This window comes from Chionomys nivalis, chromosome 2 (genome assembly GCF_950005125.1).
Source record: "Chionomys nivalis chromosome 2, mChiNiv1.1, whole genome shotgun sequence".
NCBI lineage: Eukaryota > Metazoa > Chordata > Mammalia > Rodentia > Cricetidae > Chionomys > Chionomys nivalis.
Genome location: NC_080087.1, coordinates 68,983,724 through 68,997,797, shown reverse-complemented (window position 1 = coordinate 68,997,797; position 14,074 = coordinate 68,983,724). Strand labels below are relative to the sequence as shown.

General features: G+C 40.6%; 1 protein-coding gene across 1 annotated transcript in view; it reads left to right on the top strand.

The window, feature by feature from the left end:
* The window catches only part of LOC130868061 (leukocyte immunoglobulin-like receptor subfamily A member 6), a 101,170-nt gene that overhangs the window by 47,052 nt on the left and 40,044 nt on the right, over positions 1-14,074 (top strand). The window lies entirely within an intron of this gene.

Genomic DNA, 14,074 nt, shown 5'->3' with positions numbered 1-14,074 from the left:
TTGTTTGTTTGTTTGGTTGGTTGGTTTGGTTTGGTTTGGTTTTTTAAAAATAATTTATTTTGGAAGTGCTGCAAGGGTGAGGGGTGAAAGAGGATATGGAGGGACTGGGTGAAGAGCAGAATTAGGGTGCATGATGCCAAATTCCCAAATAATCAATAAATGAATTATATTTTAAAAAGGAATAGAGAAAAGAGAAGAAACTCAGGTCAAAGGTCCAGAAATTATTTTCAACAAAATCAAAGAAGAAAATTTTCCTAACCTAAAGAAGAAGATGCCTATAAAGGTACAAGGAACATACAGAACACCAAATAGACTGGACCAGAAAGCAAAATCCCCTTAGCACATAATAATCAAGACAATACATGTAGAGAAAATAAAGAATATTAAAAGGCATTAAGGGGAAAAGACCAAGTAACATATAAACACAGGCCTATTAGACTAACACTTGACTTCTTAATGGAAATTATAAAAACCAGAAGGACCTGGACAGGTGTGCTGCAGATTCTAAGAGACCACAGATGCCAGGTAAAAATACTATACCCAGAAAAATTTTCAATCACCATAAATCCATGCTGAGGTAAAAAAAGAAAAGCAATATATATCTACAAATCCATCCTTACAGAATGTAATTCATTTTATGAGACCATAGTAACCCTAATATGCAATGCGTCTAAAGACTCAACAAAGAGAATTACAGACCAATTTTCCTTATGAACATCAATGCAAAAATAGTCAACAAATACTTTCAATCTGAATTCAAGAACACATAAAAAAGGTCATTGTGTTGCTTACAATACACTTTCCCTTAATTTAGGTAATATTATGTTCTTTTGGTGTCTTTGATGAAATTAAAAAGGATAGTTATAATTTTCCTTAGTTTTGATAAAAGATTATATATATACTGTAATGATAATTATTGCTTTCAACTGTTTTGTTATATGTAACATTGCTGTGTTAACGTTAAAATCCTCCTTTTTATTTAGACAGAAAGTGGGAGGTGATGTGGGATTTCCCTCAGTATGCTGTGAATTTGTTTTATTACCATTGGTTAATAAAGAAGCTGTTTTGGGTCTATGGCAGCACAGAATAGAGCAGGTTGGGAACTCCAAGCAGAGATAGAAGAGAAAAGAAGGCAGAGTCAGAGAAACACAAATCAAAAATACTTTGAGATTTCATCTTACATGCTTCAGAATGACTGAGATCAACAAAATATAGGTGATACGGTGAAATTAGGAAAACAGTTGTCCAAAGCTGGTGAAACTACCTATTTATGTAGCCACTATGGAAATCAGTGTTTTGTTCCTCAGGAATCTGGGAATCAATCTACTTCAAGAATCATTTACGCCACTCTTGGGCATATACCCAAAGGGTGCTCCATTTGCCACAGAGACACTTGTTCAAGCATGTTCATTGCTTCCCTCTTAATAATAGCTAGGAATTGAAAAAAGCCTAGAAGTTCCTCAATTGAAGAATGGATAAAGAAAATCTGGTTGCTACTCAATGTAGTTTCACTCAGTCTTCAAAATTATGACATCATATGTTCAATCATACCCCAACAACATGTGCTCAACTATGTTCATAGCAGCATTATTTGTCATAGCCAGAATCTAGAAACCATCTATATGCCCTGAAATGAAGAGTGGAAAAAGAAGATGTGGTACATTTATACAATGGAGTACTTCACAGCTGAAAATAACATCTTGAAATTTGAGGACAAATGGATGGATCTAGAAAACATAATATTGGGTGAGGTAACCTGTTGGGGGAAGAGGCTGCTTGTTTGTTCCCAGTCACCCAGACTCCTGAAATAACCACACAGAAACTGTTATTAATTAAATCACTCCTTGGCCTATTATCTCTAGCTTCTTATTGGCTAGCTCTTACATCTTGAATTAATTTCTATTATTTTATACTTTACCACGAGGCTTGTGGTTCACTGGCAAGGTTCTGGCTTATGTGGCCATAGTGGTAGCTACATGGATTCTCCTTGATTCTGCCTACTCTTTCTCTATATATCTCTTCCATCCTGGCTATATTCCATTCATCCATTGGCCAAAAGCAATTTCTTTATTCATTAACCAATAAAAGCAAAACATATACAGTAGGACTTCCCACACCATTTCCCCTTTCCTGTTTTAATAAAAAAGAAAGTTTTAACTTTAACATAGCAAAATTACATATAACAATACAGTTACCAAGCAAGAATTATACTTACAATACTTATATCTACTCTATCTTTTATTATAACTAAGGAAAACTGTAATTATAACTATCTATTCTTCAACTCCATCAAAGACCCCAGAAGGATATAATATTATCTAAGTAAACAGGAAGTGCATTGTAAGCAACTTCCAAAACTATAGAATTGACAAAGACATCTCACTGCCTGGACAGTCACTCAAAGTTCTCCTTTCACATTGTGGGCACCAATCTTCAGGCTACTGGCTCATAGTATCCAGTAGACTTTTCAAACAGTTCCACCTATATTGGCAGTTTGTCAGTCACTTTCTTCTGTGTCCTACAGAATGTCTAGCAGACTCTTTCAAGAGGCAGCAACCCTTAAGGACTGTCTCACCTTCTTTAGGCAGCTTCAGTAGTCATTCTTTCTGTGGGTTCTGCATGCCCAGTTCATATGGCATAACACCAAGCAGTCCATGCAAGAGCAGTTTCTTGCCCAAATGGCTAACAAACTGCATAAGGAGCCTCTTCAATGCCCAACATCCTCTAAAAGTAGTTTTGGTGCTGCCAGGAGCAGATGTGTCCCACTGTCATGAAAAGTCCTAAGTTATTAAAACATTTAATGTCATATTCTATTATTCTCTGAAAGGTTTGAAGAATGCCTATCCATCTGAAGTACATCTCTCTACATCTAGAAAACCTAACTAACATGACTATAAGCTTGACTATTATTGATGATTATCTATTAACCTGTATTTCTTGATTATATATTACATATTTAATTTTTTTATTAAAAATTTCCACCTCCTCCCTGCCTCACTTTTCCCTCCTTGCCTCCCTTTTCCCTCTCCCTCCCCCCACCTCCCATGCCCCACTCCCTTCCCCCTCCCTCTCCAGTCCAAAGAGCAGTCAGGGTTCCCTGCCCTGTGAGAAGTCCAAGGTCCTCCACTCTCCATCCAGGTCTAGAAAGGTGAGCATCCAAACAGGCTAGGCTCCCACAAAGCCAGTACATGCAGTAGGATCAAAACTCAGTGCCATTTTCCTTGGCTTCTCATCAGCCCTCATTGTCCACCATATTCGGAGAGACCGGTTTTATCCCATGCTTTTTCAGTCCCAGTCCAGCTGGCCTTGGTGAGCTCCCAGATCAGCCCCACTATCTCAGTGGGTGGGTGCCCCTCTCGCGGTCTTGACTTCCTTGCTCATGTTTTCCCTCCTTTTGTTCCTCATTTGGACCTTGGGAGCTCTTTCCGGTGCTCCAAGGTGGGTCTCTGTCTCTATCTCCATCCATCGCCAGATGAAGGTTCTATGGTGATATGCAAGATATTCATCAGTATGGCTATAGGATTGGGCCATTTCAGGCTCTCTCTCTCCTCAGCTGCCCAAGGACCTAGTTGGGGACATCTCTCTGGACCCCTGGGAATCCCTCTAGAGTCAAGTCTCTTGCCAATCCTAAAATGGCTCACTTATCCATCCTTCCATTATTCCAACCATTCCATTCCCCCAAGCTCTCCCCACCCTCCCCTTTTCACTTGTCTCTCCCCATCTCCCCTTTCCCCCATCCCACCCCACTCCCCAGTTCCCAATTTTTGCCCAGCAATCTTGTCTACTTCCAATATTCAGGAGGATAACTGTATGTTTTTCTTTGTGTTCACCTTCTTATTTAGCTTCTCTAGGATCACGGATTATAGGCTCAATGTCCTATATTTATGGCTAAAAACCAATTATGAATGAGTACAACCCATGTTCATTTTTTTGGGTCTGGGTTACCTTACTCAGGATAGTGTTTTCTATTTCCATCCATTTGCATAAAAATTCAAGAAGTCATTGTTTTTTACCGCTGAGTAGTACTCTAATATGTATATATTCCACACTTTCTTCATCCATTCTTCCATGGAAGGGCATCTAGATTGTTTTCAGGTTCTGGCTATTACAAATAATTCTGCTATGAACATAGTCGAACAAATACTTTTGTACTATGATAGGGCATCTCTTGGGTATATTCCCAAGAGTGGTATTGCTGGGTCCTGGGGTAAGTTGATCCCAAATTTCCTGAGAAACCGCCACACTGCTTTCCATAGTGGTTGCACAAGTTTGCATTCCCCCCAACAATGGATGACTGTACCCCTTACTCCACATCCTCTCCAGCAAAGGCTATCATTGGTGTTTTTTATTTTAGCCATTCTGACAGGTGTAAGATGGTATCTCAAAGTTGTTTTGATTTGCATTTCCCTGATAGCTAAGGAGGTTGAGCATGACCTTAAGTGTCTTTTGGACATTTGAACTTCTTGCATTGAGAATTCTCTGTTCAGTTCAGTGCCCCATTTTTTAATTGGGTTAATTAGCATTTTAAAGTCTAGTTTCTTGAGTTCTTTATATATTTTGGAGATCAGACCTTTGTCTGTTGCAGGGTTGGTGAAGATCTTTTCCTAGTGAGTGGGTTGCCTTTTTGTCTTAGTGACAGTGTCCTTTGCTTTACAGAAGCTTCTCAGTTTCAGGAGGTCCCATTTATTCAATGTTGCCCTTAATGTCTGTGCTGCTGGGGTTATATGTAGGAAGTGGTCTCCGGTGCCCATATGTTGTAGAGTACTTCCCACTTTCTCTTCTAATCAGGTTCAGTGTGTTCAGATTGATATTGAGGTCTTTAATCCATTTGGACTTGAGTTTTGTGCATGGTGAGAGATATGGATCTATTTTCCTTCTTCTACACGTTGACAACCAGTTCTGCCAGCACCATTTGTTGAAGATGGTCTCTTTCTTCAATTGTATACTTTTAGCTCCTTTATCAAAAATCAGGTGTTCATAGGTTTGTGGGTTAAAATCCAGGTCTTCTACTCGATTCCATTGATCGACTTCTCTGTTTTTATGCCAATACCAAGCTGTTTTCAATACTGAGGCTCTGTAATAGCGTTTGAGGTCAGGGATGGTAATGCCTCCAGAAGTTCCTTTATTGTATAAAATTGTTTTGGCTATCCTGAGTTTTGTTTTTTTTCATATAAAGTTGATTATTGTCCTCTCAAGGTCTGTGAAGAATTTGATGGGAATTGCATTGAATCTATAGATTGCTTTTGATAGAATTGCCATTTTTACTATGTTGATCCTCCCAATCCAAGAGCAAGGGAGATCCTTCCATTTTCTGGTATCCTCTTCAATTTCTTTATTCAAAGACTTAAAGTTCTTTTTTTTTTTTACTTATTTATTTATTTTTATTCTTTTTTAATTAAAATTTCCACCTGCTCCCCATTTCCCATTTCCCTCCCCTCCTCCCAAATATTGCCCTCCCCCCACTTCCCTCCCCCTATCCCCACTCCTCTTCTCCTCCCCCCACTCCATTCCCCCTCCCTCTCGATACTGAAGAGCAGTCCAAATTCCCTGCCCTGCGGGAAGACCAAGGTCCTTCTATCTACGTCCAGAAAGGTGAGCGTCCAAACAGGCTAAGCTCCCACAAAGCCAGTTCATGTATTAGGACCGAAACCTAGTGCCGTTGTCCTTGGCTTCTCATCAGTCTTCATTGACCGCCATGCTCAGAGAGTCCGGAATCAACCCATGCTTATTCAGTCCCAGACCAGCTGGCCTTGGTGGGCTCCCAATAAATCAGTTCCACTGTCACAGTGGGTGGGTGCATCCCTCGTGGTCCTGATTTTTTGCTCATGTTCTCCCTCCTTCTGCTCCTCATTTGGACCTTAAGAGCTCAGACCGTTGCTCCAAATTGAGACTCTGTCTCTACCTCGATCCATCGCCAGATGAAGGTTCTAAGGTGATATGCAAGATATTCATCAGTATAGGATAGGGTCATTTCAGGTTCCCTCTCCTTAGTTGCCCAAGGTACCAGCTGGGGACATATTCCTGGACACCTGCGAACCCCTCAAGAGTCAAGTCTCTTGCCAACCCTAAGATGGCTCCCTTAGATAGGATATATACTTCGCTGCTCCCGTATCCATCCTTCCTATATCCCAACCATCCCAATCCTCTGAGCTCCTCCCATCCTCCCCTTCTCATATTTCTCATCCCATTTCCCCTTTGCCCCATGCCACCTCACCCGCAAGTTCCCAGTTTTTGCCCTGGAATCTTGTCTACTTCCCCCTCTCCATGCGGATGACTATATGATTTTCTTTGGGTTCACTTTCTTATTTAGCTTCTATAGGATCACACATTATATGCTTAATGTCTTTTATTTTATGGCTAGAAACCGATTATGAGTGAGTACATCCCATGTTCCTCTTTTTGAGTCTGGGATACCTCACTCAGGATAGTGTTTTCTATTTCCATCCATTTGCACGCAAAATTCGAGAAGTCATTGTTTTTTACTGCTGAGTAGTACTCTAATATGTATATATTCCACACTTTCTTCATCCATTCCTCCATTGAAGGGCATCTAGGTTGTTTCCAGGTTTTGGCTATTACAAACAATGCTGCTATGAACATAGTTGAACAGATACTTTTGTCATTTGATGGGGCATCTCTTGGGTATATTCCCAATAGTGGTATTACTGGATCTTGGGGTAGGTTGATCCCAAATTTCCTGAGAAATCGCCACACTGATTTCCAAAGTGGTTGCACAAGTTTGCATTCCCACCAGCAATGAATGAGTGTGCCTCTTTCTCCACAACCTCTCCAGCAAAGGCTATCATTGGTGTTCTTGATTTTAGCCATTCTGACAGGTGTAAGATGGTATCTCAAAGTTGTTTTAATTTGCATTTCCCTTATCGCTAAGGAGGTTGAGCATGACCTTAGGTGTCTTTTGGCCATTTGAATTTCTTCTGTTGAGAATTCTCTGTTCAGATCAGTGCCCCATTTTTTATTGGGTTCATTAGCATTTTAAAGTTTAGTTTCTTGAGTTCTTTATATATTTTGGTGATCAGACCTTTGTCTGTTGCAGGGTTGGTGAAGATCTTCTCCCAGTCAGTGGGTTGCCTTTTTGTCTTAGTGACAGTGTCCTTTGCTTTACAGAAGCTACTCAGTTTCAGGAGGTCCCATTTATTCAATGTTGCCCTTAATGTCTGTGCTGCTGGGGATAAACGTAGGAAGTGATCTCCTGTACCCATATGTTGTAGAGTACTTCCAACTTTTTCTTCTATCAGGTTCAGTGTGTTCAGACTAATATTGAGGTCTTTAATCCATTTGGACTTGAGTTTTGTGCATGGTGATAGATATGGATCTATTTTCATTCTTCTACACGTTGACAACCAGTTCTGCCAGCACCATTTGTTGAAGATGCTCTCTTTTTTCCATTGAATACTTTTAGCTCCTTTATCAAAAATTAGGTGTTCATAAGTTTGTGGGTTAAAATCAGGGTCTTCTACTCGGTTCCATTGGTCGACTTCTCTGTTTTTATGCCAATACCAAACTGTTTTCAATACTGAGGCTCTGTAATAGAGTTTGAGGTCAGGGATGGTAATGCCTCCAGACGATCCTTTATTATATAAGATTGTTTTGGCTATCCTGGGTTTTTTGTTTCTCCATATAAAGTTGATTATTGTCCTCTCAAGATCTGTGAAGAATTTTGATGGGATTTTGATGGGGATTGCATTGAATCTATAAATTGCCCTTGGTAGAATTGCCATTTTTACTATGTTGATCCTCCCTATCCAAGAGCAAGGGAGATCCTTCCATTTTCTGGTATCCTCCTCAATTTCTTTCTTCATTGACTTAAAGTTCTTGTCAATCTCTTAGCCTGTGCCTTTTTATAGGTGAATTGAGTCCATTGATATTAAGTGATATTAGTGACCAGTGGTTGTTGACAACAGTTGTTATTATTTTTTGGTAGTAGAGTTTTTGTGTTTCCCTTATTTTAGTTGTGCTGGTGAAGGGTCGCTAGTTGTCTGGGTTATTATAGGAAGTGTTGGCAATGTTGGATTCCTTGGGTTGTGATTTTCCTTCTATTACTTTCTGTAAGGCTGGATTTGTGGCTACGTATTGTTTAAATTTGTTCTTATCCTGGAATATTTTGTTTTCTCCATTGATAGTGAATGAAAGCTTGGCTGGGTATAATAGTCTGGGCTTGCATCCACGGTCTCTTAGTTTCTGCAGTACCTCTATCCAGGACCTTCTGGCTTTCATGGTTTCCATAGAGAAGTCTGGTGTAAGTCTGATAGGTTATCTTTATAAGTTTCTTGACCTTTTTCCTTTGCAGCTCTTAATATTCTTTCTTTAATCTGTATGTTTTGTGTTTTGATTATTATATGGCAAGGGGATTTTTTTTTGATCCAGTCTATTTGGTGTTCTGTATGCTTCTTGAATATTCATAGGAATATCTTTCTTTAGGTTGGGAAAGTTTTCTTCCATAATTTTGTTAAATATATTTTCTGGGCCTTTGAGCTGTAATTCTTCTCCTTCTTCTATCCCTATTATTCTTAGATTTGGTCTTTTTATTGTGTCCCATATTTCCTGAATGTTTTGTGATGGGAATATGTTGTATTTGCTGTTTTCTTTGATCAGTGCATTTATTTTCTCAATGGTGTCTTCAGAGTCTGAGATTCTTTCTTCTATCTCTTGTATTCTATTAGTTATGCTTGTTTCTGTAGTCTCTGTTCGTTGGCCTAGATTTTCCATACTCAGTTGACCCTCGGTTTGTGTTTTCTTCCTTGTCTCTATTTCAGTTGTCAATTCTTGAACTGTTTACATCACCTTTTTGATTGTTTTTTTCTTGGTTTCCCAGGGTATCATTTACGTATTTATTCATTTCTTCAAACTTCTTGTTATACTTCTCAATCATTTCTATAAGGGCGTTTTTCACATTCTGTTTAAAAGACTCTATCACTTTCATAATGTCAATTTTTCCCCTTCTTCTGGATTAGGGTGTTCAAGACCTTCTGTTGTAAGATCACTGGGTTCTTGTGTTTTCATGTTGTTTTTCAGATTGGTGGAGGAATTCTTCCCTTGGTGCCTGCCCATCTCTTCCTTCAAATGTTATCCAATGGATCTTATGAAACAGGATCAGGTTCCCTTGCTGGCCAGGGACCTCACTGACAAAGGGCCTACCTGGCTGCAGGCAGGCTATTGAAGCAAAGCAATTCCCGCCTTCCCCATTGTCTTCAGCACCCAGTCCCAGCACCCAAACAGTTGAGCTGGTGGATCCCGTGGCCCCACAGAAGGGAGGAAGAAGGGAGGAGGTTTCTGGGTGCAAACTGGGATGGGTTAGGGAGAGAGAAGCTCCAGCAGAGGGGAGCAGCCCCTGCCAAATGACCGGGGACTGAAGGCGGTCGGGGAATGTCCTGCTCTGTTTCCAGGCTCCTGCTGCGGGTCAAGAGCACACTCACCAACCACTCTGATGGGTCCCCCAGAACAGGATCTATACATTACATTTTTTAATTGAGCTACACAAGCATAATACCCTAAGAGTAGAAATAAACATATAACAAAATTGACCTTAAATTTGTATTGATAAACCAAGATCCATATCAAAGCAAAGTATTCATCTTTATAGCATATCCAACTTTAAATGTAACAAACACTTACTTGTAAACAATCATTTAGGAAATTTGGGCATAGTTCTCTCTAAATGGCTTTCTGATTTTTGTTGGGCAAAACAATTTTGGGGGTGTTCACGGTGACCTTTCAGGCGGTCTTGGTCCATCAAGCCACATTAGTCTGGAAGGATTTCCCAGGTTCTCATCCTCTGTGGAAACAAAAGAAGGACCTCTTTTTCAAAGCAACAAAATTTTAGACCTAAATTCTGAAGTCATGATACCTTTAGAATATATATGTTGGTTTAGTTTAGCAGCTCATACAATGAAAGGTCTCTCTGTACTGAGCTCTTTCACAGTCAAAAAATTCAAAGAAAACACAGTAATATACATAATCCAGACTTATTGTGTATACTCCATCTTTACATGGCTTATTTTTCTTACTGTATCACTTTTTCTACAAGTTTAATATTTATTTTATTATCTTTACTCCTTTAATCTATGACTGTCTGTACTCTTTTATATTACATTTACTGTCTTTTTAATCTTTTTCCTCTCTCTCCCAATCCTACGTACAGTTTTTAAACACACTGTGTCTTGTTTAGAGGTCTTTTTTTCCAATAATTTTTTTTATTACTTAAAAAATACCAATCCAAATTCCCACTCCCTCCCCTTCTCCAAGTTCCCTCCATCTCCCTCTACAGATCCTCTTCCCCACCCCTCAATCCCTAAGGGAGTGCTATGCACCCACCCTGTGGAAAGTCCAAGGCCCTCCCTACTACATCTAGGTTGAGCAAGGTTTACATCCAAAGAGAAAAAGATCCCAGGAAGCCAGTATATGCAATAGAAACACATCCCTGTGTTACTATCAGTGGCCCCTCAGTCTTCCCCAGCTGTTCAAACCTGTCAGAGGGGCTTGGTTGTTCCCATGCTTGTTCACTCCCAGTCCAGTTGGAGTTTGTGAGCTGCCATAGCTCAAGCAAACTGTCTCAGTGGATGACCCCTCATGGTCTTGAATTCCTTGCTCATACTCTCACTCCTTCCACTTTTCAACTGGATCTTGGGAGCTCAGTACAGTGCTCCAATGTGGGTCATTACGTTTTTTTTTTTATTGGTTCTTTCAAGACAGGTTTTCTCTGTAGCTTTGGAACCTGTCCTGGAACTAGCTGTTGTAGACCAGGCTGGCCTCGAACTCACAGAGATCCACCTACCTTTGCCTCCCAAGTGGTAGGGATTAAAGGCATGCACCACCATGCCCTTAGAGGTCTTTTATATCTGAATCTGGCCTAATGTGTATCTAAAATCCAAGAGCACTTCTTAAAATTCTAAGCCACGGCCTGACTATGACTAAGGCTGCCTTGCCCTTTGGCTCTACTCAGTCTAACATGGTGGAGGTCTATTCACTGCTTCTGAGACTGCCAGGTAGGAGCCACGCTCACCACCTCAACTCTGGTAACCTGTTGGCCCATACTGCTACCAAGTAACTTGCAGCACACTGACCACACAACCCACTCAAAAATTTGGTTTCCTGAAAGAGCCAGAGTTAGTGCTGGCAGCATGGACTAGGAAACCACTTTTTAGAAACAGCGTTTATTTTTTTTTCTATCACTGAATCAGGAAGAGCTGTTTTAAAGAAACTGTGGCCTACAGGCAGCAAACAGAGGAAGAAGCTGTGGTAGACTCTGTTTTTTTGTGTGTGTCTAGCTTTTTACTTTTTCTTAGGTTTTATGTGGATATAGTTGACCACATTGGCGTGCCAATCTGTTGGGGGAAGAGGCTGCTTGTTTGTTCTTGGCCGCCCAGATCCCCGAATTAATCACACAGAAATTGTATTAACTAAATCACTGCTTGACCCAGAAAGACAAATATAATGTGTACTCACTCATGAGTGGTGGCTTTTAGACATAAAGCAAAAAAAAAAAAAAAAAAAGCAGGGAGAGATGGAGGGAAGGAAAAGGAGGGAGGGAGGGAGAGAGAGAGAGAGAGAGAGAGAGAGAGAGAGAGAGAGAGAGAGAGAGAGAGAGAGAGAGAGAGATCTTGAAACAGTCAGTTCTAAACCACATGTCTGTATCAACTCCCTCCCCTCAGGGATCATGGATCCTTGTAGACCTGGAGGCAGAAAAGGTGTAAAAGTCGAGAGGATGGAGGACACCAAGGAAACTAGGCAATCTAAATCAACAGGATCAACACACATAGAACTCACAAATGATACAGCATGCACAAGGTCAAACAGGTCTTTTGGGTATATATTATGGTTTCTCATTTATTGTTTTGATGGGATTCCTGGGCATGTGAATAAGTGGGTCTTTGGTTCTATATCTTTTTCTTGTGCTTTTTCTTGGGCTTTTTTTCCTTTGGCTTGTTTTGTTCTATTTAACATGTTAGTTTTAAAAAATATTTTATATTATTTATATTACATTAAGCTCTTAGAAGCCTGTTTGTTTGCTTTTTAAAATATTTTTATTTAGCCGGGCGGTGGTGGCGCACGCCTTTAATCCCAGCACTCGGGAGGCAGAGGCAGGCGGATCTCTGGGAGTTCGAGACCAACCTGGTCTACAAGAGCTAGTTCCAGGACAGGCTCCAAAACCACAGAGAAACCCTGTCTCGAAAAACCAAAAAAAAATAAAAAATAAAAATAAAAAAATAAAAAAAAATAAAATATTTTTATTTAACTTCTTTATTGACTCTCTGACAGTTTCACAATATTTACCCAGTTCTGATCATCTCCCAGTCCCCTATATTCTGCCTTCATCCCTGCTGTGCCCCACAAAAGAAAACAAAACAAAGTAAGCAAGCAAGCATGTAAACAAAAAAAAAGCAAAAATAATCCACCCCCAAACAAAACAAAACCAAACCATCACAACAAAAAAAATCTCTTTGTTTCTTCTTCTTTCCTGCTTCTCCAACAGGTCTTCATTATCCTGGTGGTGTTGGAGGCTTCAGTGTGCCATATAGTATACCCCTTTGTCCCATCAGCTTTAGTAGCAAATGTTCATTGCAGGAGTCACTGATATGGTTCAAGGCCTCTGGTTTCTGGTACATCATTCTCACTGGATCCTCACCAGAGCTCTTCTGGGATATCCTCTGACAATCCTTAGTCTTGGAGATCTTACAGGTATCATTCTACAGTATCCATCTGTTCATGAACTCCAGCAGGTTCTAGATGGGGTAGATGCTAGGTTGGGTCAACCCAAGGCCTGGCTGTGGGCCTGGGTGGTAGCCAAGCTGGTCAGTCCAAGCTATTGGGGCCACCCATCTAGGGTAAGGGGGCATAGTCAGCTCCCCTACATGGATACCCTCAGGGTAGGTTCATCTTCACCTGTGATGAGGGGTGGAGTCATCTCTCCCACATGTAGTGGTCAGCTCTCTTGTTGCAATGCCCAGAGAGAGGCAATGCCAGAGTTCCCAGGGCAGCAAAGGTTGAGACTGGCTCAGCATGGCCCTCTGATTTCATCATGCATGGTTCCTAAGGTCTCCTGAGGTGACACAGGTCACAGACATCAACACAGACCCAGTTGCAGCTGGACCACTGACCCAGACATGGTCCTCAACAGCAGCTTTGGTCCCGATGATATCCTTGCTGTGGGAGGAAGGAACGTTCACTCAAATGGGAATGGTTCTGGTGGCCATGTGACCATACCTGTTTGTTTTCTACTTAGATACAGAATTGGTTTAAGTCTAGGTGGGAGGGGAGTTTAGGGGGAACTTGGAGGAATATAGGCAGGAGAAACTGTAATCAGTATATATTGCATGTGAAAAGAATCTATTTCTTTTCTTATTTTAATTTATTCTTCTTTCATATATTACATCTTAACCACAGTTTTCCCTACCTCCTCCCCTCCCAGCCCTTTCCTCACCTCCCATTTCCTTTTATCAACTCCTTCTCTGCTTCCCTTCAGAAAAGGGCAGGCCCTTCAGTGATGTTAACTACACATGGCATATCAAGTTACAATAATACTGGGCACATATCATGCCTGCATGAGTTATCCCAGTAGAAGTAAAAGGGTTCCCAAACAGGTAAAAGAGTCAGAGACGTTCCTCCCTCCTCCACTCCTACTGTTAGTGTTCTCACAAGAAGAACAAGCTATACAACCATAGCATGTATCCAGAAGGCCTAGGTCAGACCCATGCAGACTTCTAGATTGTTGGCTCAGTCTCTGAACCCCTATGAGCCCATGTTAGTTGATTCTGTGAGATTTCTGTGTTCTTGACCCCTCTGGCTCTTAATAGCCTTCCCCCTGCTCTTCTACAGGAAGAACATCTTTCTTAAGATAGGAGAAAAGAAGAAAGAGTAGGCACTTTATGAAAATACAGTAATAGTTTACAAATAAGTGCTTCTTTAATGTCAATAATTTTAAATAATAAACTCTGATAATATTTTGGAAACATAAGACGTGCATTTCTGTCTTAGGTACTTTTCTGTTATGTGATAAACACAATGTGAAGGGAGCAGGGAAAAGCACCTTGGCCTAAGTACTGCCTTTTTGACATGA